Consider the following 27193-nt stretch of genomic DNA (forward strand, 5'->3'; position numbering starts at 1 on the left):
ACTATGATCCCAAAACTAAACAAATGTCAAAACAATGGTAGCATGCAGAATATCCCCCCCCCCGAAAAATGGCAAAGATGCAACCAAGTGCTGGCAAGGTGATCTTGTCATTTTTTGGATCAGCATGGTGTAATACTAACAGATTACCTTCAAAAGGGCTGTACTGTGACGGCCAAGTATTATTCCAACCTCCTCATAAAGCTACGTGCTGCTATAAAAGAAAAAAGACAGAGAAAGCTGTCAGAAAATGTGTGCCTGCCCCTGCGCATTTCTCGCATGCTGCAGCGAGGTGTGCCCACGAATGTGGGTTTGAAATATTGCCGCTTCCTGATTCTTCCACCGACCTTGTATTCTCGGATTTCTTCCTCTTTCCTGCCTTGAAGTTCTTTCTTCGTGGAAAACACTTTGTGCTAATGGTGAAGTGATTTCTGCTACCGAGTTGTGGTTTGAAGGACAGTCAGAGGACTTTTACAAAAACTGCCCTGCGGAAGTGCATTGAGAGATGGCAAAAATGTAATTTTATGTGGTGACTACGTTGAAAAAGTGTAATACATGGTGTTTGTTTCAACCTTCTACCACAACTACTTCTGGGTGAATACAAACCTTTTTTGAACCCCCTTCCGGAGACAAAAGAATGGCTAAGTAGTAGGAAACAAAAAGTAATCATAAATAGTCATCGCTTTTCGTAGATTAATATGAGGAATGAGGTAACCATAGTGTTGATGATGACTCCTTGATGTTTTTAATATTTATTAATGATATTGATATGGATATTTCAAGTTTAATATCTAAGTTTTCTGATACAAAAAGGGCAGTCACAGTAATCAGGTGCTGTTACTTCAAGAGGATCTAAATAAATTAAGTAGATGGAACAGGCAGAAAATGGTAGTTGAGGTTTAACTTTTTGATAAACTCAAAGTAATCCATATGGGCAAAAGTAATCATTGAATAACGTACCATTTTGGTAGCACAACTAAGGTTAGTTATAAGGAAAAGCCTCAGGAGTAAATTATAGTCCGGCATGAAGCTCTCAGAGCAGTGCAAACAGGGTGCTGGAATAGCTCAGAATTTTTTGTTTTATGGTAGTAAAATAAGATCAAGTTTACTACCTGTTTATAATAGATTGCACTAATAGAAAAGACCAATAAACTGGAAAATGCAATTTTTTTGTTTTATGGTAGTGACTTTATAGAAAATTATCACAAAGCCATTCAAAATTGATTCTACTTATTTCACTTTACAATGGGCTTAATATTGTCTCTGACCGGACCAAGTGGTCCTTTCTCTCAGCCAATAGCAAAGTTTGTAAACTTGCCCAGGGGGCTCACATTTGGTGAGTATGGGCTTGGCACACCAGGGTCCTGAGCTGAATATCATTATTCTCTCTCTCTCTCTCTCTCTCTCTCTCTCTCTCTCTCTCTCTCTCTCTCTCTCTCTCTCTCTCTCTCTCTCTCTCTCTCTCTCAGGGTAATTCACAATTTTTTTTTTTTTTTTTTTTTGGCTGGTGCATCATAAGCCTCAGGCTTCCTTGCACCATATAGTTAATAATAATAATAATTAACAAGAACTTTGCTAGCAGGGACAATGATGTGATTATTCCATTGTAAAGCTGATAAAGCAAGTGCAGAAACAAAATAACAACATAACACCTAAGATAGTTGCGCAAAAAAAAAGAAAAAAGAAATATACTGTATATATATATACACACACACATACTGTATAAGTGTATATAAATATATATACACTGAGTGATCACTGAATTATGACCACCCCTATGAAAACTGAATGCGACCCGTTGATCACGTAAGGTACGAGAGTACTATGTAGCATAGATAAGGCAACAGTAGTTCAGCAGGTAGTAAAATTCCGGGCGTGTTGGGTACAGGGAAGGATTTATCGGACTTTGATAAAGGACAGATTGTGGGTGCTCGACGAGCTGGTGCTTCGATTTCCCAAACGGCTGAACTGGTGGGGTGTTCCAGAGCCACCGTAGTTAAAGTGTACCAGGACTGGCGTCAAACAACGACCCGACGGTAAAATTGCAAAGGTCAGCGAAAGGTTGATGTTAGAGGTGAGCTCCGGGTCCGACGACTCGTACAGGCGAACAGGTGCAACACTGTTGAAGAGTTGACTACCCAATACAACATGGGCCAACCGGGAACAATATCTGGCATGACCATGCGTCGCACGTATGGGCTATATCAGCAAGATGACCCCTACGTCATCCTCTCCTAATCAAGGTTCATCGGCGTAAAAGACTCGCCTGGTGCAAAGAGCGTGAAAGTTGAACGTTAGAAGACTGGAAGAAGGCGTGCTGGTCGGAAGAGTCAAGTTATTTACTCCACACTGTGTACGGATTTGGCGTCAACAACATGAGGAGGCTCTTGATCCATTGTGCATGGTATAAAAAGTGCAGGCCGGTGGAGGCGGTTGTATGGTGTGGGGCACGTTTCACTGGCAGGAACGTGGACCTCTGGTGCATGTGGAACAACGTATCAGTGGTCTCCGCTATCGCCAACTGCTTGCTGACTGTGTGTACCCTGTTATGTTCCACTTTTTTCCCGAATGGCGATGCTGTCTACCAAGATGACAATGCGCCGAGCCATCGGGTACTTGTTGTGCAGGAATGGTTTGAGAAACACAGTTCTGACTTCCAGAATATCGATTGGCCTACGAACTTCCCCAATATCAATCCCATAGAGCACTTGTGGGACACTATGGAAAGGCATATCAGGCGTTTGGATACACCAATCACCTCAATTGCCGACCGCATTACACACAGCTTGGTTGGCCATACCTCCCGAACGCTTCCGACATCTTGTTGAATCAATGCCATTTCGGATAGCTGCTGTTCTGAGGGCAAAAGTAGGACCTACGAAGTATTAGGTAGGTGGTCATAATTCAGAGATCACTCAGTGTATATGAAAAAAAAAATGTATACACACTTTGATTGTTAATAACTTCTATGTTTATTTTCGTAAATTCAATTTTATAATTTTATAATGAAGGAAAAATGTGAGAAAAAAATATGCATTAACGCTAATGTTGAAATTATCCTCCATTCTCATCCAGGCATTGTTGACATCGTTGAGAAACTGAAGTGCGTATATCACCTAAGATATCTCTTGATATTGCTGCAATTCTGCCTCAATAGATTGCGGTAATTCAGCGATTGTTGCTGCTTTTGTGGCATAAACTTTATCTTTGGGGGTATCCCCATAAATAAAAATCCTATTATATTTTACCTTTTCTTGTATATTTTAGCCATGCTTTTATTTTAATTTTATGGTAATCCCCTGGCATTTTCTGCCGTGAAGGAAATTTGTCACTTACCAATATACACCTATACAGTATTTTATTTTTGGTAGGACAAATAAAGATTATTAAGCGTGGAGATCCAACACGGGATCTAGAGCAAATAAAAATCCATTCAACTTTAATGTTGCCTCGTCACTCCAAACGATCTTTGGCAAACAGAGTGTCCTCTGCAGATTTTCTTAAAAACCACTCGCAAAATTTAACCCTACGATCAGGATCATCTTCTTTCAGGGCCTGCACGAAGCTTGGAATGTAGCTTTTCCATTTTGCACGCCTTTGCACACTGGATTTGGGGATTGCCGTTTCACGAGCAGCTTGTCGGATAGATTTCCATGGTGTTTGTCGAAAAAGTTCCATCACCTCTTGTGATGTCGTGGATTACGAAGTCTTCCTCTGATCGTTGCCTGTGTATATTTTGCACAGTGCCATCCGCTTCAAACTTATCACGAATACGCGAAATTGTGAGACGTGTTGGTGGTTTAGTGTGGTATTCACTCCTAAACTGTCTCTGGACTTCATTGATATTTTCCAACTTCTACTATCACTTCAACACAAATTTCTGCTGTTCAAATGCTGTCTGGTCTTCTCCATTATTACCACCAACTTGCAACTGAAAGAGAAAAAAGGTTACTGAGTTATGGGCTGATAAAGTATGTACACATTTTTTGGATACCCCATGCGTGTGCCCTCAAACCGTAGGTTTATATTTATGTCTATATAAGTGGGCTTCACAGACCAATTTGCACGTTGTAAGGGTTGAAAACCCAGAATAACTCACGGGGAACCCTACTCCCACCTCCTGAGATCGGCTATTGAAGCCTTTATTGAAGAGGACTTCAGAAATTCCTCCAGTCATCCAACCCAGACCTCTCCAAAAGAGTAGTAGATAGGTTTCTATGGAGGGCATTTTATATAAGCATTTATTAAAAATCACTCTTAATTACATATGAGAACGATATGTACAAGCACACGTGCCCATTTGCATCAGTAACTTGATCTTTGTGCAGAATTTCAGTTCGATTTACCCTTTACAAATGTGTCCATTTGATTTTGCCTTAAATTTTGTCTACCCATGTATGTATATTATGGCCCATCCCTGCAAAAGTTAGCACTTGAAACCACGCCAGAGAAAGAGCAAAGCTTCGTACAGTCTCTCCAGTCTGTTTTTAATCATTGCCGGTGAACTGAACTTTTCTTGCAAGAATTCCTCAGTTTATTAATTACATTTTGAACTTCATTCTTCCTGTCATTAGAAGTACGCTACTTTCTTTGATCCAGAAAAAGGAAAAAGACGTGCGTAGCATCTCGTGTGCGCATGTTTATCGATTAGAAAGGAGAGGTACACGTAATTTGCTAATGAAACAGCATCTAGAATATCTGATATACTTATGATATATACATGATTTATGAATTCTCCTGTCCATTCTGTCCTCTGGAGACAATGTATTTCATTATCACTTAATTAATCGTGTTGGTTTAGTCAAAATTAATGGCTCCTCCCCATAGATGTGTTGACATTCGCTTGATGATTACCTACCGATTTCAATTATCCTTGAGAATTATTCTACACTATCAGTACATATCTTCTTCAAAATATATAGCCAAGGCTACTGCGTGACATGCACCGTAGGCTAAAGGATTAATAGTATCTGTAGAAGTAAAAGATAACGCGAGCAACTGGTTATTACTTTGAGCGAGTAAATTACTCGAAGTAATGACCTGATCTACATTTGGCTTCTGGTCATTACTTCTAGTCATTACTCGAAGTAATGACCAGAAGCCAAATGTAGATCACTTTGTCAAAAGCAATTGTATTACCGAAGTTCAAAAAATGAGTACCACGCGAATTTAAACTCGCGTGGTACTCATTTTTGATTAAATAAATAAAGATTATTTATTTAATCAAAATAAATAATCTTTATTCCCATCTCGGCAAGTTTCCAGGGATGTCAACGGATATTTCATACAGGAATGGGGGATGCCCCTGGTGCCGTCAAACAACACATTAACACAACAAAGGAAATGGTAAACGTAGAAAAATAATACACAAGAAAAATAAACTAATACATCTTGTAACGACAGGAAAGTACACCATAATAAATTTGCGTACGGGGGAGGGGGGAGAAGACAAAAATCCTATGCATCACTGTAGCACAGGGGTTGGCAACCTTTTTTGAGTGAAGAGCCGTTTTTGATCGAATTAAAAAAAAAAAAAAAAAGACTCCGTAGAGCTGCACCTCATCTCAAGCTGGGAGGAAGGGGTCAGTTTTTTAAGAGATGAAATAGAGTGGGAAGGTGTTTTATTAAAAATATATATATTTTTTGAAATATTATTTATTAATATTGAAAAAGCGTAACAAACAACCAATTAGGTATAAATAAATAAATGTGACTTTTGCTGCTAAACTTCTTGAGCGAGTCGCTCAACATCAAGCGAGTATGCCGTAATTTTCGTCTTTAAACATGCTGAGAGATCACATTGTTCAGAAGGTTTCTTGATTTATTTTTAATATAGTTCATGTTCGAAATTATTTGCCCGCAGAAATACGCCAAACCAAGAAGTGAGAGAAGTCCAAATGCAAATATTTTCAAATTTATATACGTGTCTGGTAAGCTACTCCACACATCTAACACAATTTGGTCTTGCTTTTTCAACTCATCTGTCGCTATCATTTGTGTAGAATTGCAAAGGCAGCCTTTTGCCTCTCCAAATCCTCAATTTCAGTCTTGCACTCCACACGTCCTTGATTTTTGAAATGAAGAACTCCACATGTCCTCCATTTCAAATTGTGCTTCATGTGGGCTAAAAGTTAAAGAGCCGCATGCGGCTCGAGAGCGGCAGGTTGCCGGCCCCTGCTATAGCACATGATAGCAGTCAAGCTCGAGATTATGGCGAGTTTGCCCATCAACAGCTGGAGATGCTGAAAGAAATCACTGACGTAGCATATTAGCATTAGCTGAAGCATATTATGAAAGAAAGCAAGCTTATATAAAGAAAAAAAAAAAAAAAACATTCCCATTTCACCTATCCGGTCACTCCAAATATTAGTCTAGTTCAGCTTTAAATTTATTTAAGCCATCATTTCCACAACAACAGATGGAAGTCTGTTCCAGCAATCAACTACCCGCTGGATTAAGGCAAACTTCCGCACATCTATTCTGCAACTGTCTTTCCTCAATTTGAATCTGTGTCCCCCTCAGGTTCTTAATCTGAGCAAGCGGAAGTGTGCCATGAACATTGAGCTTACTCAATCCATTCAAGGCCTTATACACCTCAATCAGATCACCTCGCAGATGCCTAGTCTCCAGATGCTGCAACTTGCAGAACTTAAACCTCTCTTGGTAAGATCAACCCTTTGTTCCTCTTACCAATCTTGTTGCCCTTCTCTGTACTCGTTCTAGCAACTCTACATCCTTCCTAAAATGAGGCCTTTAGAGCTGTACGCAGTACTCATGGTGGGGCTTGACCATTGCCTTATACAAAGGGATAATCACCTCCTTGTCTCTGCTAGCAAAATTCCTATACATATATCAATGACAAAACTCCATGACCTGCTCTGGCAGCCCGTCTGCACTGCTCAGAGAACTTCATATCTAACTGCACAATTACCCCACCCCCCAGGTCTTTTTCATTCTCCACCTCCCTGAGTGTAGTACCACACAGTTGGTACGTCTCTTGGATTCTGCTACCCATATGCAGTACTTTGCATTTGTCAATATTAAACTTCAGTTGCCACTTCTCAGCCCATCTGCCTAACTTTTCTAGATCCTGTTGCAGTAGCATACTGTCTTTAGTGTCATTCACAACTCTGCCAACCTTTGTATTATCTGCAAACTTTGACATTAAGCCTCAAATATACCTTCATCGATATCATTGATAAACACACAAAACAACAATGGGCCCAGCACCGATATATAGTGGGACTCCACTATACTGATGTAACATACTGACGTATTAATTACATAAAAGCAATTAAAGAAAATGAATCATCACTTCTCGATTGTTCAGTTTATTAAAATAACTTAATATTAATGTGATCAGTCTCATTTTGATATCTCATTATTTGTCATACAAAAATATGCTGACGTAAGCTTAGTGTTTCAACTTGTAAATTCGGATAAAAACGTATTTACAAATTGACTGGCACTTTTTCAGTTTAAGTTGGTGATAGCTTTAAATAGTTTTTCGAATTGCAGATTGGGCTTTCTTGATTTATTATCGAAAATAGCCCGTACTAGTTGGATTAGTCCGAGCGGTAGCACAGTAGTTATAATATCACCGTTCTCTCCAAACGGTGGAAAAGACCCAGGTTCGAATCCTGTTAATAATGCGAGGAACTTATGGGCCTCTTTTACTCCGTGGCTGAGTTAGTCGATCGCAGAGATGGACAGAAAAGCACCCCCTCCCCCAGAAAACTCAAGTTTTTCGTCCAGAAAAACCGCAAATCAACCACAGAACATGAAATTTATAGACATGTTACACATGGACAGATGAGTTCGTTCACATGTGGTCCTAATATGAGGATTTTATTTTTATACTACTTGGATTAGTTTGCATGGTAGCATAATGATTATAATCGCCGTTTTCCCCCCACACTGGGCGGAAAAAAGCCTGTTTTCGAAACTCGTCAATGATGTAAAAAACTTTTACTGATGAAACATATCAATGGTGTAAAGAATTTTTTTTTTTTTTTTCAATCCATGTTTGAGTTAGTCTGAGGCGTGGATATCAAGTTCCCCCATCCCGAAACTTGGATTTTATGCCCAGCAAACAGGCAACACAACCAGAGAAGATATGCAATTATGGACATAAAACACATGGGTAGATGAGGCTATTCTCGCATCAGCTGATATTTTGCATATTTATTTGTAGAAGAATGAAAGAAATTTACCTCAATATGATAGCAAAACACTTCCGTATGGGCGCCTCCGTAGCCAGTTGGGCAGGAATAGCAGTGCGTAGCACACGCTTCTTGATTAGACCGGGTTTCGAGCCCGTGACCACCAAATACGGAGGATGCGGAAAGGTCAGGGAATGACCACCGCATATCCCCAGAGCAATATGGCCTTAGTTGTTAATGCTCCTAAAAACGAAATAACAAACAACGACTTCCGTATGATAGTCTCCAGAAAATAAAACGAATAAAAGCTTAACGCAAAATGATTACAATAAAAAAATCAATCGAAAACAAATCAAAAATTAATTAAAAATTCAAAAAATTACTTAAAAAAGTTTAACGTAAATTTTGAAAAACGATTTTCCTTCCTGAAGCAGACAGTACTTTTCGACTGTATGTCGAAAAGTATGTGAGCTTAAATCTTAAATAGAGAGACTGTCCTCGTGCATGCACGTGACTATTTGTCTTCGCGCATGAGAGCAAAAGACCACGAATCGGAGATTAGATATGGACAGCGAACGTTAATAGAATTCTAACGTAATTTAATTTCGACGGTTTCTGCAATTAATAGTCTCGTATAATTCGTTGTACCCTAAGTATTTTGGCCTCATTAAATCAAAATGTATGGTTTTTGTTAACGGCATGGAAGGCTAATTCTGACGCTGCTGAATAAGAAGCACGTACTGAGGAAGCATGCTGTTTTACTCGAATATTTAGCGGGCATTTCGTATATCCTTGGTAAGACGAGTCATAATCACTGCAAGAAATATATACCAAGTCATTTATTTGTGTTGCTAAAGAAGAAAGGACTGAGTGATTGTTCAGTATAGCATGTAATTTCCGTATTGGTCCGGCTACAATTTTAAATTCGGTATCTTTAAAGAATCTGCTAAACTGATTGTGCCACTGTTCAATGTATAGGACAGAAATAAAGTAATTTTTGGTGTTACTATTGTTGGTTGATGTAGTTTTTTGTATCCTATCCTTAACTTGTACCCTAATTCGGTTTATTGCAACAAGAGGGCAACCCCTGTTTATGAATCTGCTGGTTAATATCTATATTTCTCAGTCTAAAGCAGCTTCTGTCATGGAATATTTGTAGGCATTGAGCAACTGGAGTAGTATCGGGGGAGTATCTGAACCGAATGCTTCTCAGTACATGTTTGACTTGACCATTGCCTGACTGAGGGGGTCAGGAAAAAATGTTTCTTTTTCTGGTGTTAGTTTGTTTTTCTCTCGATAGATGGCGATAGTTGTAATTTCAGAATTTAATTTTCAATTTATTTTTAACTTTTACCTTTGGGGCGTGGCATGAACTGATGTTGTTGTTGTCCAGGGGGTCTTCCACTTTACCTCCCAAATAATGGGTTCCCCTCCGATATTGGAGGGTAAGATGTATGTTTTCAATGACGTCACAGTAATTTTTTTTGTGGATATTTGTAACATTAATTTTGTGGCATTGCATTGTGGGTCTGAAATTGTGGAGGTCTATATTGGGGGTAGTTATATTGTGGAGGAGGAATGTCTTCTGGGAAGTTTATTTTGGAGTGGTTATATTGTAAACTGTAGTATCAGAAGTGATACTAACCGAATGCTTTCAGTACACGTGTTTGACTAGACCATAGTCTGAGGGGGGTCAGGAAAATTGGTTTGGCTTGGATTTTATTGGCGCATTAGCAACTAAGGCTATAATGCGCCAAGGCCAGGTGGTCAGTAAAAAAACTGGTTTATAATTTTGACATTAGTTTGTTTTTCTCTCGGTAGATGGCAATAGTTGTAATTTCATTAATTTTCAGATTATTTTGGGGGGAGTTTGGGTGTGAACCGGGGTTGTTATGCTTGGTGAGTGGTGATTTTCCTCACGACACTGCTCTTCACGGACTAATGTTATTAATCGAGTCCCTCAGGGTGCAGTGTTGGGTCCATTTTTGTTTTCTGTATTTATAAATAATATTGATGATGGTATATCAAGCTTAATGTCCACGTTTGCAGACGATACGAAGGTTGGCTGGGTTGTTAAGGGCACTAATGACAGTAAGCTGTTGCAACAGGATCTAAAAAAGTTGGGCTGAGAGGTGGTAAATGAAGTTTAACATTGACAAATGTAAAGTACTACATATGGGAAGCAGTAACCCCAGAGTACGATTCAACTCTATGGTATTACACTGACAGTGGTAGAGAATGAAAAGGACCTGGGGGTAATTGTGCAGGCAGATATGAAGTTTTCTGAGCAGTGCAGACGGTCTGCAAGAGTAGCTCATGGTGTCTTGTCAATGACATACAGCAATTTTTCTAGCAGGGATAAGGAGGTGATTATCCCCTAGTATAAGGCAATGGTCAGGTCACACTTTGAGTACTGTATACAGGTCTGGAGGCCTCATTTTAAGAAGGATATAGAGCTGTTGGAACGAGTACATAGAACGGAAACAAGATTAGTGAAAGGAACGAAGGGTTGCTCTTACGAAGAAAGGCTTGAGTTTTGCAAATTACAGTGTCTGGAGACTAGGCACCTGCGAGGTGATCTGATAGAGGTGTATAAAGCCTTGAATGGTTTGAGTATGCTCAATGCCAATGGGATTCTTCCTCTTTGCTCAGAATAATCACCTGATAGGTCATAAATTCAAATTGAGGAAAGACTTGTAGGATAGATGTGCGGAAGTTTGCCTTTAGCCAGCGGTTAGTTGATTGGGGGAACAGACTTTCATCTTTTGTTGTGGAAGTTGATAGCCTAAATAAATTTAAGGCTGAGCTGTCCAGGTATTTGGAACGAACGGGGGGTGAAATGGGAGCGGGTTTTTTTATTTTTTTGGCTGATGCCTCATAAGTTTTCTTTCTTGCATCATATGCTTCTACTAATGCTAATGCTGCCGTTTTAGTTGTTAGCAGAAGATGTTAATGAGAAATTGCGAACTTTAAGTTCGACTTTTTAGCTGTCACAACAACAATAAAAGTGTATATTAATTGACATCAAGTATGCTTGTTTAAATGAGTTTAAGTGAAAATTACCAACGTTAAGGTTGGCATTTTAGGTTATTTTCGATGTTACCTCAAGAATAATATCTATATATATTTTAGCATTATCAAGTGTGGTTTTTGACTCTACTTAGATTTCCAAAAACAAACTTGCTGATGCTATCACTGCCTCGATAGCATCAGCAAATATTCTTGCACCTTTCTATCCTGTTCCAGATAGTCTGCAAAAACAGTCTCTCCTGTTAACCACGCTCAGTGGCAGATTACCCATTAAGGCAATGAGGCACATGCCTAGGGGCCCCAGGCTTTGGGGGGGCCCCAAGCCAAGACATTTTCCTATAGTGTTCTAAAATAGATTGTTTTTTTTCAGTAAACATCATAAAAATCTTGATTATTTTAAGCGAAAATTTTTTCAAAACAATTATTACGTTTTAATACGTATTTTGAACAGTGCGGACTATCTACGCTTTAAATAATGCCGCAATACCAATGGCTGTAATGAGCCAAGAGCGATTAAATGCCTTATCCCTCATTTCCATTGAACACGAGTTTGGCGAAAAAATAAACTTTGAAGACATAATAAATTCGCGAATTCTAAAATTCGCAAAGTAAATTTGTAAACACGACATAAAAGGCAGGAAGTTTTATTTTAGCCAGCGAGTTATAAATTACTGGAATAAGTTGCCTTCATGGGTGGTAGAGGCCGACAGTTTGGGGAAATTCAAAGGTCATTTGGATAGTACTTTCGGGTAAGGGAAGCGCATAGGATGATAGGTTTAATTTCCTTTTTATTTATTTTGTATTTTATTTATTTTTTATTTATTAATTATTATTATTTATTTAATTAATTAATTTATTTATTTATTTTTATCATTGTTTTGTTCGGATTTTTTTTTTTTTTTTTTTTGGCTGGTGCAGCATAAGCCATAGGCTTTCTTGCACCATGCGGCCGTTACTAATACTAATACTAAAAAATTATTCATTAAACTAAAAAGTTTTATTTATCATCCTTTAACTCTTTAACAGGCAGAAAAATCTAGAAGTTCAAAAAATTCAAAAGTACAAAATTTCATTTATTTGCCACCTAACTTATATATTTTTATTATTATTATTTTTTGGGGACCCCCAAATATAATTTGCCTAGGGGCCCCAACTATCCTTAATCTGCCACTGATCATGCTGCAAAAAATTCAACCCCATGAGCCTTGCACAATCTCTCCAGGGCAGAATTGGTTGACAAGGCTCTCAACATATACTTCCTCTTATCGCATCTTAGCAGAATTGCAGACACTTTCAAATTCAATCCCAACTCACGACTTTTTCCCAACGCTGCCTTGTTCTTGTTAAGTAAGTCGTCAGATCTCTTACTCTTAGTAGCATTAGCGCCAACGTGTCCTACAATATCGCCTTTTGTGCCCTTAAAAGATGATATCTGCTCTACAACATCATCTACTTTTGCCCCTAGTAGACATATCCTGGTCCTATTCCACCTATCCTTCTGGCAAAATTTCCCGTTTCCTGACAATAACCACCTCTTCTGGGATCAGTGAATTCTGCCTTGAAGATTGTCACTGTTGTCTGATGCACAAGTGTGAAGTCTGGCGTTGAGTTGGTCAGCTGCAAGCTTCATGGGCTCTCCATTTTATTCCTTCGACGGCATGTACCCTAATCTTCAAACTCTTATAAACTCCCATCAGAACACCGAGGTGGCGTCTAATTTCTTCCCACTCCAAGCGCCTAACACACACACACAAAGACATCGCCGTTGGCTGGATCATGTCCTGTTCCAGATAGTCTGCAAACATTTCACAAGTTGCATATTTTGTTAGGCTGTGATACGTTGGAGAATCGCCCTCTTCAAAATAGCGGGGTTCTGTGGCAAGGGAGAGAGGTTCTCCCCCTAGCCCCAGCAATCCGGCTACTTGGTGCCCGTGGTTTTGCTGCTGTAGCCTGGGGCATGATTTTCGTTTAAATATAATTTAACTGATCAACAATGAAAATTAGTCAATTGCATTGATTAAATGACAATACTACACTAAACTAATAGATTCCTAAATACAGTGATACGTATTATGCTAACACGTTTTATGTTATACCTTGCTATCCAGTTCAAGATATACGTTACGCGCTATAGTTACGATCGAAATGTGAAATTAGTTATATCCTTACTAAAAAGTAAAATCACTTAGCTAATCATAAAAAAAGATAGAACCTTCGAGCTCCTTATTTATCATATTTCACTGCACTACTCGTTACGTGCTAACATATTCACGCCAAAACAAGCGATACAATAGCGTTACGAATAGTAAGTCGTAACCTGCTATTCGTAAGGCCGAATTTTATTATTCGGCCCTGGAAAGATTGTACAAGGCTCAAGGAGTAGAATTTTTTTCAGCCTGGTCTGTACAATACCTGGTCTGTTATCCTCGGTAATAAGAGAGAATGCTTCTACAGGGATGGGATACACTTAAATAGAAAGGGTGCAAGAATATTTGCTGATGCTATCGAGGCAGTGTTAGGTGGGTCGGAAAACTGCTAGCTTGGGGGGATACAAGGACTAATAGATTAACAGTAGCCATTGGCAGAGGTGAAAGTGATTCTTGCACTGCTTCTATTGGAATGAGCAGCAGCCTGGAAAACAAGATGCAGGATATTTCAGAGACTGCTAGGAGTCATAGCAGTACAAGTAAACACATGGGTTGTGTTAGGGTAGCTAAGAATAGGTGCATGTATACTTGTGTGTACACCAATGCTAGGAGTTTGATAAATAAATTTGATGAATTTGAGGTATTGCTCAAAACATCAAAGGCAGATATATCAGAGACGTGGTGTCACACAGATATAAGGAATGCAGAACTGAAATTTGGGGAGTACAATGTGTGCAGAAAGAATAGACAGGATAGGAAGGGAGGATGGGTTATGCTATTAAATAAGAAACACATAAAATCCAAGGAAGTGAAGCCAGTCGACATCGCTGGACAGTGCAGTGTCGAGTCAGTTTTGTGTGACATAAGCATTGGGAGATCAAAATTGAGAGTAGGAGTGTGTTATAGGACTAATGACTCTGATGAGTATAATAAGAAACTATACAGGGAAATAGAGTGGGCCAGTAAATCAGAGAGTCTTTTAATGGGGATTTTAATTTCCCAGATATTGACTGGAATTTGTGGGTTGGTCACTCACACTCTAGCAAGGCTTTTGTGGATTTATTGGATGATTGTTTTCTTCATCAGCATGTTCGGGAGGCAACTAGATGGAGTAATACTCTTGATCTGATTATCAGTAGTGATTCTTCATGCATTAAAAATCTGCAGATAAAGGAACCACTAGGTGGCAGCGATCACAGTGTGCTGAAGTGGGATTTACTCAAAGAGGTACCTACCATCAGGGGTAAAGGGAAGGGTTTTTGCTTTCGTAAAGGCGACTACGATGGTCTGAGACAGTATTTAAATTCTATACAGTGGGACCAACTGAAAATGTTACCAACGGCAAATTTAAAATGGGAAGCATTCAAAGAACTTATCTTGGAAGCTACTAGGCTTTACATACTAACTAAGAAATATTTCAAGGTTTAGGCCTAAAGGGATGTCAGGTGAACTAATGAGACATATGGCAGAGAAGAAAAATGCATGGGATACATATAAATTAATGGGTGACATGGAAGCCTATGATAGATATAAGCTGGTCTGTAACCAAGTCACAAAGGAGATTAGGCAGGCAAATTATGAGGAATCCTTCGCAAAGGATGCAAAATAAAACCGAAAAGAGTTCTTTACCTATGTAAACTCCAGAAGGAAAGGGATGAATCAGATTGGTCCACTGGATATTAATGGTTCAACAGTTGAGGATCCTCCTCAGGTGGTCAACGAACTAAACGAGTATTTTGCATCTACATTCACACATGAGGAGTTATTCAGGGAGGGGATTGCCAGAGGTGAACTAAACTCTGGCAGTGAGCTAGATGATTTTGTAATAACTGAGAGGAAAGTGGAGGAGAAATTGTTGAGGATAAACATAAAAAAGGCACCTGGGGTGGATGGGATCTATCCAGTTATATTAAAGGAGGCAGCAAATGAATTAAGCAAATCCTTAGCCATAATTATGAGAGCTTCTTTGGACTCAGGGGAGGTACCCATAGACTGGAGATGTGCAAATGTGATCCCAATTCACAAAGGAGGATCAAAGGCTGACACAAGTAATTATAGACCTGTGAGCTTAACTTCTGTTCCAGGAAAATTAATGGAGTCACTGTTTAAAGAAGCACTGCAAAATCATCTAGACAAGACTTCAGTTAGAGCTCGGACGATACACAGCATGGTTTTGTTAAGGGAAAGTCTTGCCTGACCAATTTGATTGGATACTATGATGTAGTCACAAAAGAATTGGATGCAGGGAATAACTTTGATATTATATATTTGGATCTTAGAAAGGCTTTTGATACTGTTGCACATGGAAGACTGCTGCACAAATTGGAACAGTGTGGCATTGGAGGCAAATTGCTGCTATGGATAAAGGGATGGTTGAGGGGGAGACGACAGATAGTGGTAATCAATGGACACTGCTCATCGTGGACTAATGTTATTAGTGGAGTCCCTCGGGGTTCAGTGTTGGGTCCATTATTGTTTTCTGTATTTATAAATGATATTGATGATGGTATATCAAGCTTAATGTCGAAGTTTGCAGACGATACAAAGGTTGGCAGGATTGTTAAGGACACTACTAAAGCTATGCTGCTGCAACAGGATCTGGAAAGGTTGAGCAGATGGGCTGAGAGGTCGCAAATGAAGTTTAACATTGACAAATGTAAAGTGCTACATATGGGAAACAGCAACCCCAGAGCAACGTATCAACTCTGTGGTACTACACTGACAGTGGTAGAGAATGAAAAGGGCCTGGAGGTAATTGTGCAGGCAGATATGAAGTTCTCTGAGCAGTGCAGACGGGCTACAAGAGTAGCTCATGGTGTCTTGTCAATGATATACAGCAATTTTTCTAGCAGGGATAAAGAGGTGATTATTCCCTTGTATAAGGCAATGGTCAGGCCACACCTTGAGTACGGTATACAGGTCTGGAGGCCTCATTTCAAGAAGGATGTAGAGCTGCTGGAACGAGTACAGAGAAGGGCAACAAGATTAGAGATTTCTCTTACGAAAAAAAGCTTAAGCTTTGCAAATTACAGTGTCTGGAGACCAGGCACCGGCGAGGTGATCTGATAGAGGTGTATAAAGCCTGGAATGGTTTGAGCATGCTCAATGCTGATGGGATTCTTCCTCTTGCTCAGAATAATCATCTGAGAGAGCATAAATTCAAATTGAGGAAAGACAGTTGTAGGATAGATGTGAGGAAATTTGCCTTTAGCCAGCAGGTAGTTGGTTGGTGGAACAGACTTCCATCCCTTGTTGTGGAAGTTGATAGCCTAAATAAATTTAAGGCTCAGCTGGACAGGTATTTCGAACGAACGGAGAGGTGAAATGGAATTTTTTTTTTTTATTTTGGCTGATGCTGCATAAGCTTGCTTTCTTGCATCAAATGCCTCTACTAATGCTAATGCTTACAAAAATGCTAAATTTAAAAATAAGCTAAAGAAAGTGACTAAGACTATTTAAACTACATATTTGAAAAAAAGCACAATTTAATATGTTAACTAATCAAAAAGACGGTAAAAATTTCAAGAAAAATAAATAAATAAAAACTTATCGTTCCCACGAGCTTAAAATTTTGCATCTTGGCACTTATGTGGTGAGACTTCTTCCCTCCTGTATAGAGGACATCGAAAGAATTGCGACAAAAGAATCGGTGGCGGTCAGTTCGAATAAGTTTAAATGAAACTTTGTTTTGAAATCGATTACGTGAATGAAATAGTTCGATTTCGAATGCCATCTCTTACAAAATAACCTAAAAAACAGTTCGCATGGCATCACGCAAAAACAAAAGAAACAATCCCATCTGCTCGATGAATTGTTTAGAGGGCATTTTTTCGAGGTAACAAGTAAAAATATCTCCGGAAAACATATCCCTGGAAAAAATATCCTATCTTCTAATTACTGTTATAATACTTAACACACATTTCTGACAATAATCACAGTTTAATTATATCAAAATCACAGATTAAAATTTGCAAAAAATCATACAAATTATAATGAAATGTTTAAGTAATATAATAATCTTAATATGCTTAAATAATCTTAACAATAATACTTAAAGGCTAAATCCATTATTTGGATAACACTTTTCTCTGTGCAGTGTGCGTTGTCGTAGAACGGATTGATTGTACGGTCGAATTCTGTGATTGGGTGATTATTGTAAGGGAGTTTTCTTTCTGATTGTTTTGTGTCGTCGAGGAGGGGGGGTGCTTAGCTGAGGTAGGATGTCCCTTCCCGGTAAACGAGTTCGCGATTTAAAAACAGCGTCATGTGGGGGGGGGGGATAAACACCCTAGGCATATCAACTAGGACAGTTGGCGGGGAAAGCAGTATCAAATTTTGCGATTTTTTCACTATTTAATATTAAAAGTAACCATTAGTCGAAATATGGACTTGTACCCAAGATCTGGAGTTTTACCTACTTAAATAATCTTATTATATATAAATAATAACAAGAAAATTTTTCCGGGATTCTTTTTGCATACGGAGTACAAAAATGAAGCAAACCTTCACGCTGATGCCATGACATCCGTTAGCCGGGTAATGCACAATAAATCCACCTGGCTGAAAGGTTGTCAGAATTCCATTTTATAGTGCATGCGACTATTAACGACTTATATTAACCAAATATGTGAACTGTTCATATATGTCAATGTATCATAGCCATGAGCCTGCTGTCTATCTAAATAATTGTTGTATTTATTAGTATGTAATTGTATATTATGTAATTATTTTAATGTAAGTGAATCATCATCCTCTTGGCCTAGTGGCTGTGCAAGGGATGTATGCCATATTCATTGGTTAAATAAACTGATTTTAATAACGATGATAATAATAATTATTATTGCTATCTAAAACAATCATAGAGCTCCGAAAAATAGTGTCAATGTCAAGTACGATATTTCCTGCTCAATTTTAAATGAAATTTAATTCGGTAATTAATCTGATTTTTAAAATGTAATGAATATAAAGTTTCAGGATTTCATGTTTATAAATATATTCAGGGACTTCAAAAAAAAAAAAAGAGCAAAGGAGTAGTGGCATGTGATACAAGAAAGCAAATCTGAATCGTCGTTTGAGCAATCCTCCCACGATATCAAAATAGTCCTTTATGCCACATTTGCCGTTTCACCATGAAATGCATTGTTTTCTCGAGGAACATAAACATATTGCAGCAACTAATTTCCCAACGGATGATTTCATCTGCAGTAAACAAGGCGCCTCCGTAGCCAGGAACAGAAGTGCGTAGCACATGCTTCTTGATTAGACCGGGGTTCGAGCCCGTGACCACCAAATACGGAGGATGCGGAAAGGTCAGGGAATGACCACCGCATATCCCCGGAGCAACATGGCCTTAGTTGCTAACACTCCTAAAAACCAAATAACAACAACAGCAGTAAACAATACTGTGTCTTAATATCCTACAAGAAGAGAGGGAGGAATCGGTTTAGAAGCAGACTTTCAAACGTTAGACATTTAAATATCTTATTCTCAAACAACGTAGTGGAATACTGCAATTCTCTTCAAATTGATCAAGGGAGTTTTTGTTCTGATAGAAAGTACAGTATATCGATTTCTCCATCTGTATTTTTTTACAATGACGCTGCCAGTTATAACTTAAGAACTTTGATTGACTAACCATTCTCTCTCAGTATTTCCAGTTTATATCCTATGAACTGCTAGTATTTTAAGAGATATGTATCTAAAATCCTGCATATAAATTATGCATATGTTGATAATGCTATTTTGAACATTATTAAATGATATATTCCATGATTGAGAATGAACACCCTTCTAGCAAAACTTCTATCCAGGAGTGAAAATCCTGTATTAAACTGATAAATAAAATAAACAATGCTGGCCCACCTTTCTCCATAGGCTGCACATTCCAATCCCCCACTCCCAATGTTTGGGCCTGGGTAAGCTGACCTGCCTGATCCCCCCCTTTGATTCTTCAATTACGGTACAGTTGCAATGTGATACATTAGCTCATTACTAAAATCACAATCCTGTTATGGACAACATAGATACAGCAGCGGTTAAAAGTAGGGGCTGGAGGGACTATAGCCTCCATACCCTTAATAATAAAAAATAATATGGAAATTTTTACTGCTACATGATTATTAAAGCTTATTGATTCCCCGGAAGATTTCTTTAGCTTTCCCTACAGAAAATCCTAACACCGTGACTACACAGACAATAAGAAATGCACACAAAAAAATCTTTATGGGTTTAAGATGGTCTGAGCCAGGAGTGCAATCAGAAATTCATATTGGGGAGTTCAGTGCTTATATCTGCAATATTTATTAATTAATTTCTTTCTTTATTTATTTATTTTTGCTCATAAAAAATAAACTATTATTTTAAGTTAAAATTTTAGTTTTCTTTTACTTTTTTAAAGCATTTTAAAGTGCATAGCAGTCCCACCTGTCCTAACTGACAGGTAGGACGTTTTTAATCATCTGAACTGATAATAGTAAAATATATGAATATCTTGTGGGGGGGAGGGTTCATCTGCGTACTCCTCGTCCCTGATTCAGTTACTGGTCTGAACAATGGTGCTTAGCAATTCCAACTGCGTGAACAATATCATTCATATTATTTAAGAATAGCGGAGAATATAACCTACGTAGTAGTAGTGGGGAAAGCATGTTACTGACCGTTGCTTTTATAGAATCAATATACTCACCTGACGACCAAGAGTGAACCGGGCCAACCTATTTCAAAAACTGTATTTAGTAACGGCTCCGCTTGCCGTTCGGTACTTAGAAGTACATTTAGAAGTACCTCAAAATATTTCTTGGCTTCAACTGGTGGGACAAGAAAATTCACAAAGAATAAGGAAAGTTGCAAAATCAGATTCTCTTAGTCCATTAATCACTAGATATCCATTTTATTTAACGAAATGAAAATTTTATTAATTTTAAGAAGTTAAGTCAGTCAAATACAAAAGTTCCCTAATAACTGATTTTCTGCTCTCCGCGCACGTGCAAAAACGTCAAAAGAATACACTGCTCTGTTTTAAGCAAAAAAGATTTCCTGCTCCATCATATAAACGGCCTGGTCATATGACAGGTGAATTGCTGACGTTGGCATTTATTGATCGGAACTGACACTGTTGCCTGTTGGAGAAAGAATGAGCGTTTCTAAGCAAACGGTTTGTTTGAAAGAAATACAATTCAAACATTGTATACAGTTCACATCACGGCGAAAATGTCAGGAGTTAACAAAGACGAGGACGTCATATGATTGCTTCAATAAAACGTGAGAAGTCAGTACAGTATGTGCATAATGAACTGCCAACGAGCACATACATTTCATTCAAACAGCGAAATCATAATCTCAACTAATGAAAATCTATGAATTCCAGCGGACATAGGCGTGCGCACAGGGGGAGCGAGGGGTTTATGCCCCCTGAAACCTTGATGGGAGCCCTCGTAGCCTCACGTGTCAAACATTTTTGTTAAATCATAAAAAACCCGTATTGTTGAATTTTAAAACTAAAGAATTAAAATAAATAAATATTTAAATAATAAAATAGATTTATTTATTTTTATTTTATTCATGTTTTTTATGTGTAAAACATATTCCGATATTTGAATTTCCGCGCTCATTTCATTTGAGACAGTCGTCCACTACGTTGCGCGACGGTAGCCTACAGAACATGCAATATAACGGTACTGTTCGCAGCACCTCCACTCGCTAAACGAATAAACAACGCTTTTCATATACAGACATCTCTACTCTACGCTTAACTCCTATTTTTTTTTTTTTTGGTGATTCACGGAATTCATGGAAGATCTTCTTGGTGATCGCGAAACGTAGGGGTTCACAAATGAGTTTATAATATTGAATAAGCCAAAAAGCGGAGGTAAGGAAAGACAAAAAAAAAAAAAAAAATCAACAAAAAACGAATGTGCTAAAATGAATATCAAGGCATACTTTAGTAAAAAAAAAAAAAAAAAAAAAAGAAAAGTCAAATGCAGTGAAAATGAAACGTAAGTAAAATAATTTTTTTTTTTTTTTTTTATATATATAAATCCTGTTCAACAAAAGCAGTTAAATCCTGTTCAGGATTTAAGGAACAGGATATAACTGCTGCAGTCACTGTAGTAGAAGTAATTGGCGAATTCGTCGCCTTTGTTCCTTTTTAACGTAGAATATTATTATAATAAATAAATTAATAGACCTAAAAACATTGCAAACCTAAAAAGGTTTACAATGTTTTGAATGTTAGTCACGAACTATTATAATGTTTTTTAAATAAATTTTTATATAAATTTATTTTTTAAATAAATAAAAGTGTTAATATATATACAAAATTGGATTTATGAAAACATATTTATTTAAAAATAAAATATTTTATTTTTTATGGGTAGCCAAAATGTGGTCGTCCCCCCCTTCTTGTTTTAGGCTGCGCACCCTATGCTAGCTGATAAGGAAATATGAAACCTTCGCAATAAGGATCAGGTCTGCACATTATTTTCACCTGAAGTTAGATGTCAAGATGGCGTCTTTCATACATATTATTTTCAGTTAAACATTAACTTTTACGCATCTTTCGCAAGCGGCTCTATGAGCTACTCGCCTGTCTATATAATCTATAATCTAGCAAAGTTTCAGGATGACAGAGGCTATTAGTGAAGCTATTAACTTGTCCCGTGATAAAGGAGACTTCTCCATACTGGATGCCTCCCAAGAACAAACCTCCAATGTGGAAGAAAATACAGGCGCCACTAATTTGTCGGTAAACACCGATGAGTTTCCACCTCTGGTTTCTTCACAGGAACAAAGTAAGTTAAGGGAAACTACAAGTGTAACCGCTTCTAAGGCTAAACTAGAACATCTTGAATTATCAAGTAAGGTACCAATTTCTACAACAAATATGTCATTACTGATTCCTATCAAGAAAAGCTTTTAAGTCCTGGCATTTTAACTAGGTCTGCTACTTCAACTGCCAGGAAAATTAAAATACCAAATGTCGGGCCTATCTTACTTTCAGATCTTTTCCCTGATGCACTTACTTTCCTGCGAGAAGAAATTGAAACTTACCTATTAAACGACAATAGTAAGGTAACAAAAACTACCATAAAAGCTGTTCTTCATTCTTGGAGCGGTCTTGAACTAGTTGTGAATGGCTTGATTACAGAAAACGAAGTTCTTAAGATGAAAATTAAGATGCGGCAGATAAGAAGTGATGACTCAAACACTATGCCCACACCTGCTCTCTCATATGCTTCTGTAGTGGCAAAATCTTCAACTTCTACAGAATTAGTTGATACTTCTTTGAACTTAGTTTCTCCTGAAAACTTATCTCAGGCTACTGCACAATCCCTTGCAAAAATTTCTATTAACCAAACAGACAGTCTGCAAGCCGCTAATGTTAAAACTACTTCAACCAAAAAACCACATTTATTACTCCTAAAGGCATCTGAGAGTTCTACTCTAACTACGAGCACTGATGTTAAAGAACATGTAGTCAAAACCTTAAAGCAAGATTTGAAAAAAGTTAAAGCTCTCCGTCTCATTAAAATCAAAGATGTAATTTTATCATCTCGTCCTCAAAAATCCTGATGTTGGAATTACCCCTGAGATACCTAAGAAATTGAATCCAACCCTATTGGTATTCAATATTGATAATTATTTAACCAAGGAGGAAATGCTCGATGATTTCTACTTAAAAAACTCAAAGAATTTAATTCCACAAGTGAAGAAATCTCACAAGACATCACTTTCCGATTTAAAATTAGCTCCAAATCAAAGAACTCTTCTAATTGGGTGTTTGATTTCTACTTTTTTCTACTTCTGACAGGACTGCTCACCGTTTTAAGCCTTTCATTGTTGTGACGAAGTGCTATTGTTGTCTTTCTTTCGGACACACTTCAAGTACATGTAAACAAGAAAGACCTTCTTGTGGACATTGTGGCAAACAAGGCCATATCTTTGCTGAGTGCCCCAGGAAGGAACATTCACCTGTCTGCATTAATTGCAAGAGGCACAAACGTGATGCTAATCATTCGGTCAGAGATATAAACTGTCCTGAACACATAAAGGCTCAAGACACAGAAGACAACGAACAATTCCCTTCTAATATCACAGTCTTATCGAGTTCAAGCGCTTCCCAGCCAAATATCTTAACTGTCAACTTAAAATTTATGCAAGCTAATGCTCACCATTCACGCACCGTGGCAAATGAGCTACATTGTGTGTCTGAGGAGGAACTCATTGACATTCTTATTCTTCAAGAACCATACCATAGTAAAGGACGAATATCCTTGTCGGATCTCGGATTTTACAACCAACTTATCCAGATCCTAAGATAGCCATCGTAATATTTAATAAAAATGTTTACGTTTCACAGCATGCCATTTGCATTCAACTTGAATGCAAATGGCATGCCTTTGAGCCCTAATCACCCGACATATTATCTCAATGTATTGCCCTCCGTCATCTAACATAATTTCTCACTTACACTATATCGATTCCGTATTCAGTTTATTAGGCCCGATACCTCTGTTAATTTTACTCGACTCAAACTCCAAGTCGGCATTGTGACATAGTTCTTTCACAGATGCTCGTGGATTACTGCTTGAGAATATCATCTTCTCCCATCAGCTTACTGTCTTGAGTCAACCAAACCAGTCATGTACCTTTTCTAATTCCCTGAGTGAATCAAATATAGACATTTTTCTGGACACAGACCGTATTACTCCTTATTTAACTGACTGGCACGTAGAAACTGGCCGAACAAGTGACCATCGCTCTATCGTCTTCCTGCTGGGATCAACTCTTCCTCTTTAACAACCTCTTCGTAAGCTCATAGGTTACTCTCTTAGAAACATAAAATAGGATCGTTTTAATCGTTCCGTTCTCTCTGATTTGCCTGAAGACAACCTAGAAAATTTTAATTCTCTCACCGCCGAACAACTAGCACTGCAGATTCAAAACATTATCAAAACTAACTGCACGCCTTGGTGGAATAACGAACTTTCTTCTACTCGAAAACTTGTACACAAAGCCAGAAGAAATTTTCAGCGCAAACAGCGTACTTCGCCTCAAAAAGAAATCAATAGATTACATGAAGAATACAAAACTCTCAAAGGAAAATACGTAAAATTGATTTATGAAAGCAAATTGCAGTCCTGACACAATTTCATCTGTACATTTGGGAATAATAATCCTTGGGGTGTCATTTAAAAATTGCTAAAAATAAAATGGTCCTAGGTGACATTTTTAACTCCATTACCACCAACAGTATCGAAACTCTTACATTAACAGACTAAACTAACATTAACTTACATGAATGCCATCTTGAACCAACTGCTGCCTAATGATGATCTCACTAATGACACTTCATACCATCTATCTATTCGAGATTTAAATCAAAATTACCTTCCTTTAGAAGAAACAAGTCCATTCACTGCAGAGGAACTTACTTCAATTCAATCCTGAATAAAATTCAGTCAAACAAATGTCCTGATTGATAATATATTTATCAAACATTTTTATGAACTAAGGCCCAAAGTTCTATTTAAATTATTCAACAATTGCTTAAATACTGGAACATTTCCCAGACCATGGAAACACGCCATTAAGATTTTACATAAACCAGGTAAGCCACTGGACAATGCCAGATCCTACAACACCATAGCCTTGCTCTCTCACCTGGGAAAAGTTTTAGAGAGACAAATTGCAAAAAAAAAATTACCACACTGTAGGGAGCTACAAGCTCCACATCCTCTCTTCGGTACGGTTTTAGGCAAGGGCTTGGATGCGAAAACACCTTATTAGAACTTCGCCACCTTATTGATAGCTCCACTTCCAAATAAGTTATGGCGATCTTTATCGATTTAGAGGGCGCTTTTGAAACTTTATGGTGGGAGAGCGCCCTCAGTAGACTCCGTTCCAATCATTGCTCTCTTCAGCATTATAAACATGTTAGAAATTACTTTGCTGATCGCACTGTCACCGTCATCACTAAAAGCACGAAGATTCATAGATCTGTCTCCCGTGGTTGATCCCAAGGATCAACTTTGGGTCCCTTGATTTGGAAACTAGTTCTTGATGATTGGCTGCTTAGGACGACTGAATTTCATAATGTGCAACAACTTGCATATGCAGATGACCTTGTCATTTTGGTGAATGGAAACTGAAACTTGGTCTGTGCAGTTAGATTTAGAAATCCATGCCAATAAAGTACTCTTTGAACCATTGTCTTGGTCCTCTTAAGAACAAATTGAAATTATCCCCAACCAAATCGAAGATTATGATTTTTAAACACAAATTAGACTATGTCAGACCACCAGTTGTAAAACTACTTGATAAGAAATCACTTCCACTTGTCCGAAGCACCAAATTTTTAGGAGTAATCATCGACGACCGCTTTTCCTTTACTGCACATATTCAACACCTGTCCATCAAAGTTAAGAGTTTACTGCAATGCTGCTCCAAATTATCTGACAAGACTGGGGACTGAACACTAAAATCCTACATCTATTTTTTACATCCACCGAGTTATTTCTACATAATTTCAGGGATTCATTGTCAATCCTGAGGCTGATCCCAAAACTGAACGAACCCGATGCTGGAATTTGTTAGTCTACACCTGACATAATAGATGGAATTCTACAGAAAAAGGAGCTAATACAAAAAATTCATTCCCGACGTAACTGTACTACTTTCATCATCCACCAGAAAATGGTTTTCACCCTCACTGTTTACCTCCTACATACTAACTGGACATGGTTCGCTTAACGCAAAACTCTACCAATCCTGTCGATGTGGGCTACCGGAAGACTCTCCTCACGTTGTTTTGAATGCTCCATTTCCTAAGGACCTAAGATTGGCTCTTAAGACAACAGTTCCAAACTTGTCTCCTGGATGTGAGAAGATATATCTCAATAAATTCCAGGCCCTTCAAACCTTCTGCAATGCTGGTTTCCATCGCAGGAAGACTTTCAATGTTAATGCAAGCAATCAAACTGAAAACACTTCATAAATGAAAATACAACCTGTTCACCTTTTCTCTTTGTGGTCTCCTTTGGGCAGCACTGCATAAAGACATGGGCAAAGATATGGATAAAGCCCTTTTTTCTTGTTTTTTCACTTTATGCTATTCTTTTCTTTATTTCTTCTTCTGCTGTCCTGTCTCTTGGAATGGCTGTATGTGTGTGTGTGTGTGCACATGCACTGTTGCTGGCACAGAGTTCTTTTGAATGGCTCCAAACTCGCTTTGGACATTCAGTGCGTGACTGTTGAGGTTGGCCCAGGTTAATGCGTAGTTGTGACCTACCACCCCCGTGGTGTAGATGGACACTGGGCAGGCTTTCAAGGTGATCGCCTTCCTAGTGGCAAAACGGACAGAAACAACTAAATAACACACACTGCACAAATATATTACACACATTTCTGATATGTTAGTGCTCTGTAATCATTACGGTGTACAAAGGCGGAGTTGAACTTCCGTTCAGGTTTCATCCTACATAAGATACTATACGTCTACATAATCTATTAGCTCGGCCCTGGTTTTGCTATATTTCCTGCTCTGCATGTTTTTGGCGAAAGAACAGCGGATAAGTAGGTAATTTCTACAGTTCACAAGCTGACTACTTCAGATAAATGGTTAAAACTTAAGAACTGTCAAATCCTGGTCTAATTGCTACTGGTCTGTGCGGTTAGAGTGGTACTGGTATTGTCAGCGTCCTCACACCGTGTGGAAAAGGCTCGGGTTTGAATTCCGTCGATGATGCGAGGAACATTAATGGGCTTTTTTCACTGTGGCTGAGTTAGTCGGTCACAGACGTAGATAGTAAGGTTTTTCCTCCCTGAAACTGTTTTTTTTTTTTTTGTCCAGCAATTTTT

The 27193-nt window shown here is 38.2% G+C and overlaps 1 protein-coding gene across 1 annotated transcript in view; it reads right to left on the minus strand.

Annotated features, from left to right (window-relative positions):
- The window catches only part of LOC150083099 (uncharacterized), a 40339-nt gene extending 20219 nt beyond the window's left edge, over nucleotides 1-20120 (minus strand). The window contains exon 1 of the mRNA XM_090377038.1: nucleotides 20022-20120. The gene's annotated coding sequence lies outside the window, so the exon portion shown is untranslated. The remainder of the gene's footprint in view (nucleotides 1-20021) is intronic.
- Nucleotides 20121-27193: the final 7073 nt, after the last annotated feature.

This window comes from Mastigoproctus giganteus, chromosome 7 (genome assembly GCF_048544385.1).
Source record: "Mastigoproctus giganteus isolate SK-2022 chromosome 7, ASM4854438v1, whole genome shotgun sequence".
Lineage (NCBI taxonomy): Eukaryota > Metazoa > Arthropoda > Arachnida > Uropygi > Thelyphonidae > Mastigoproctus > Mastigoproctus giganteus.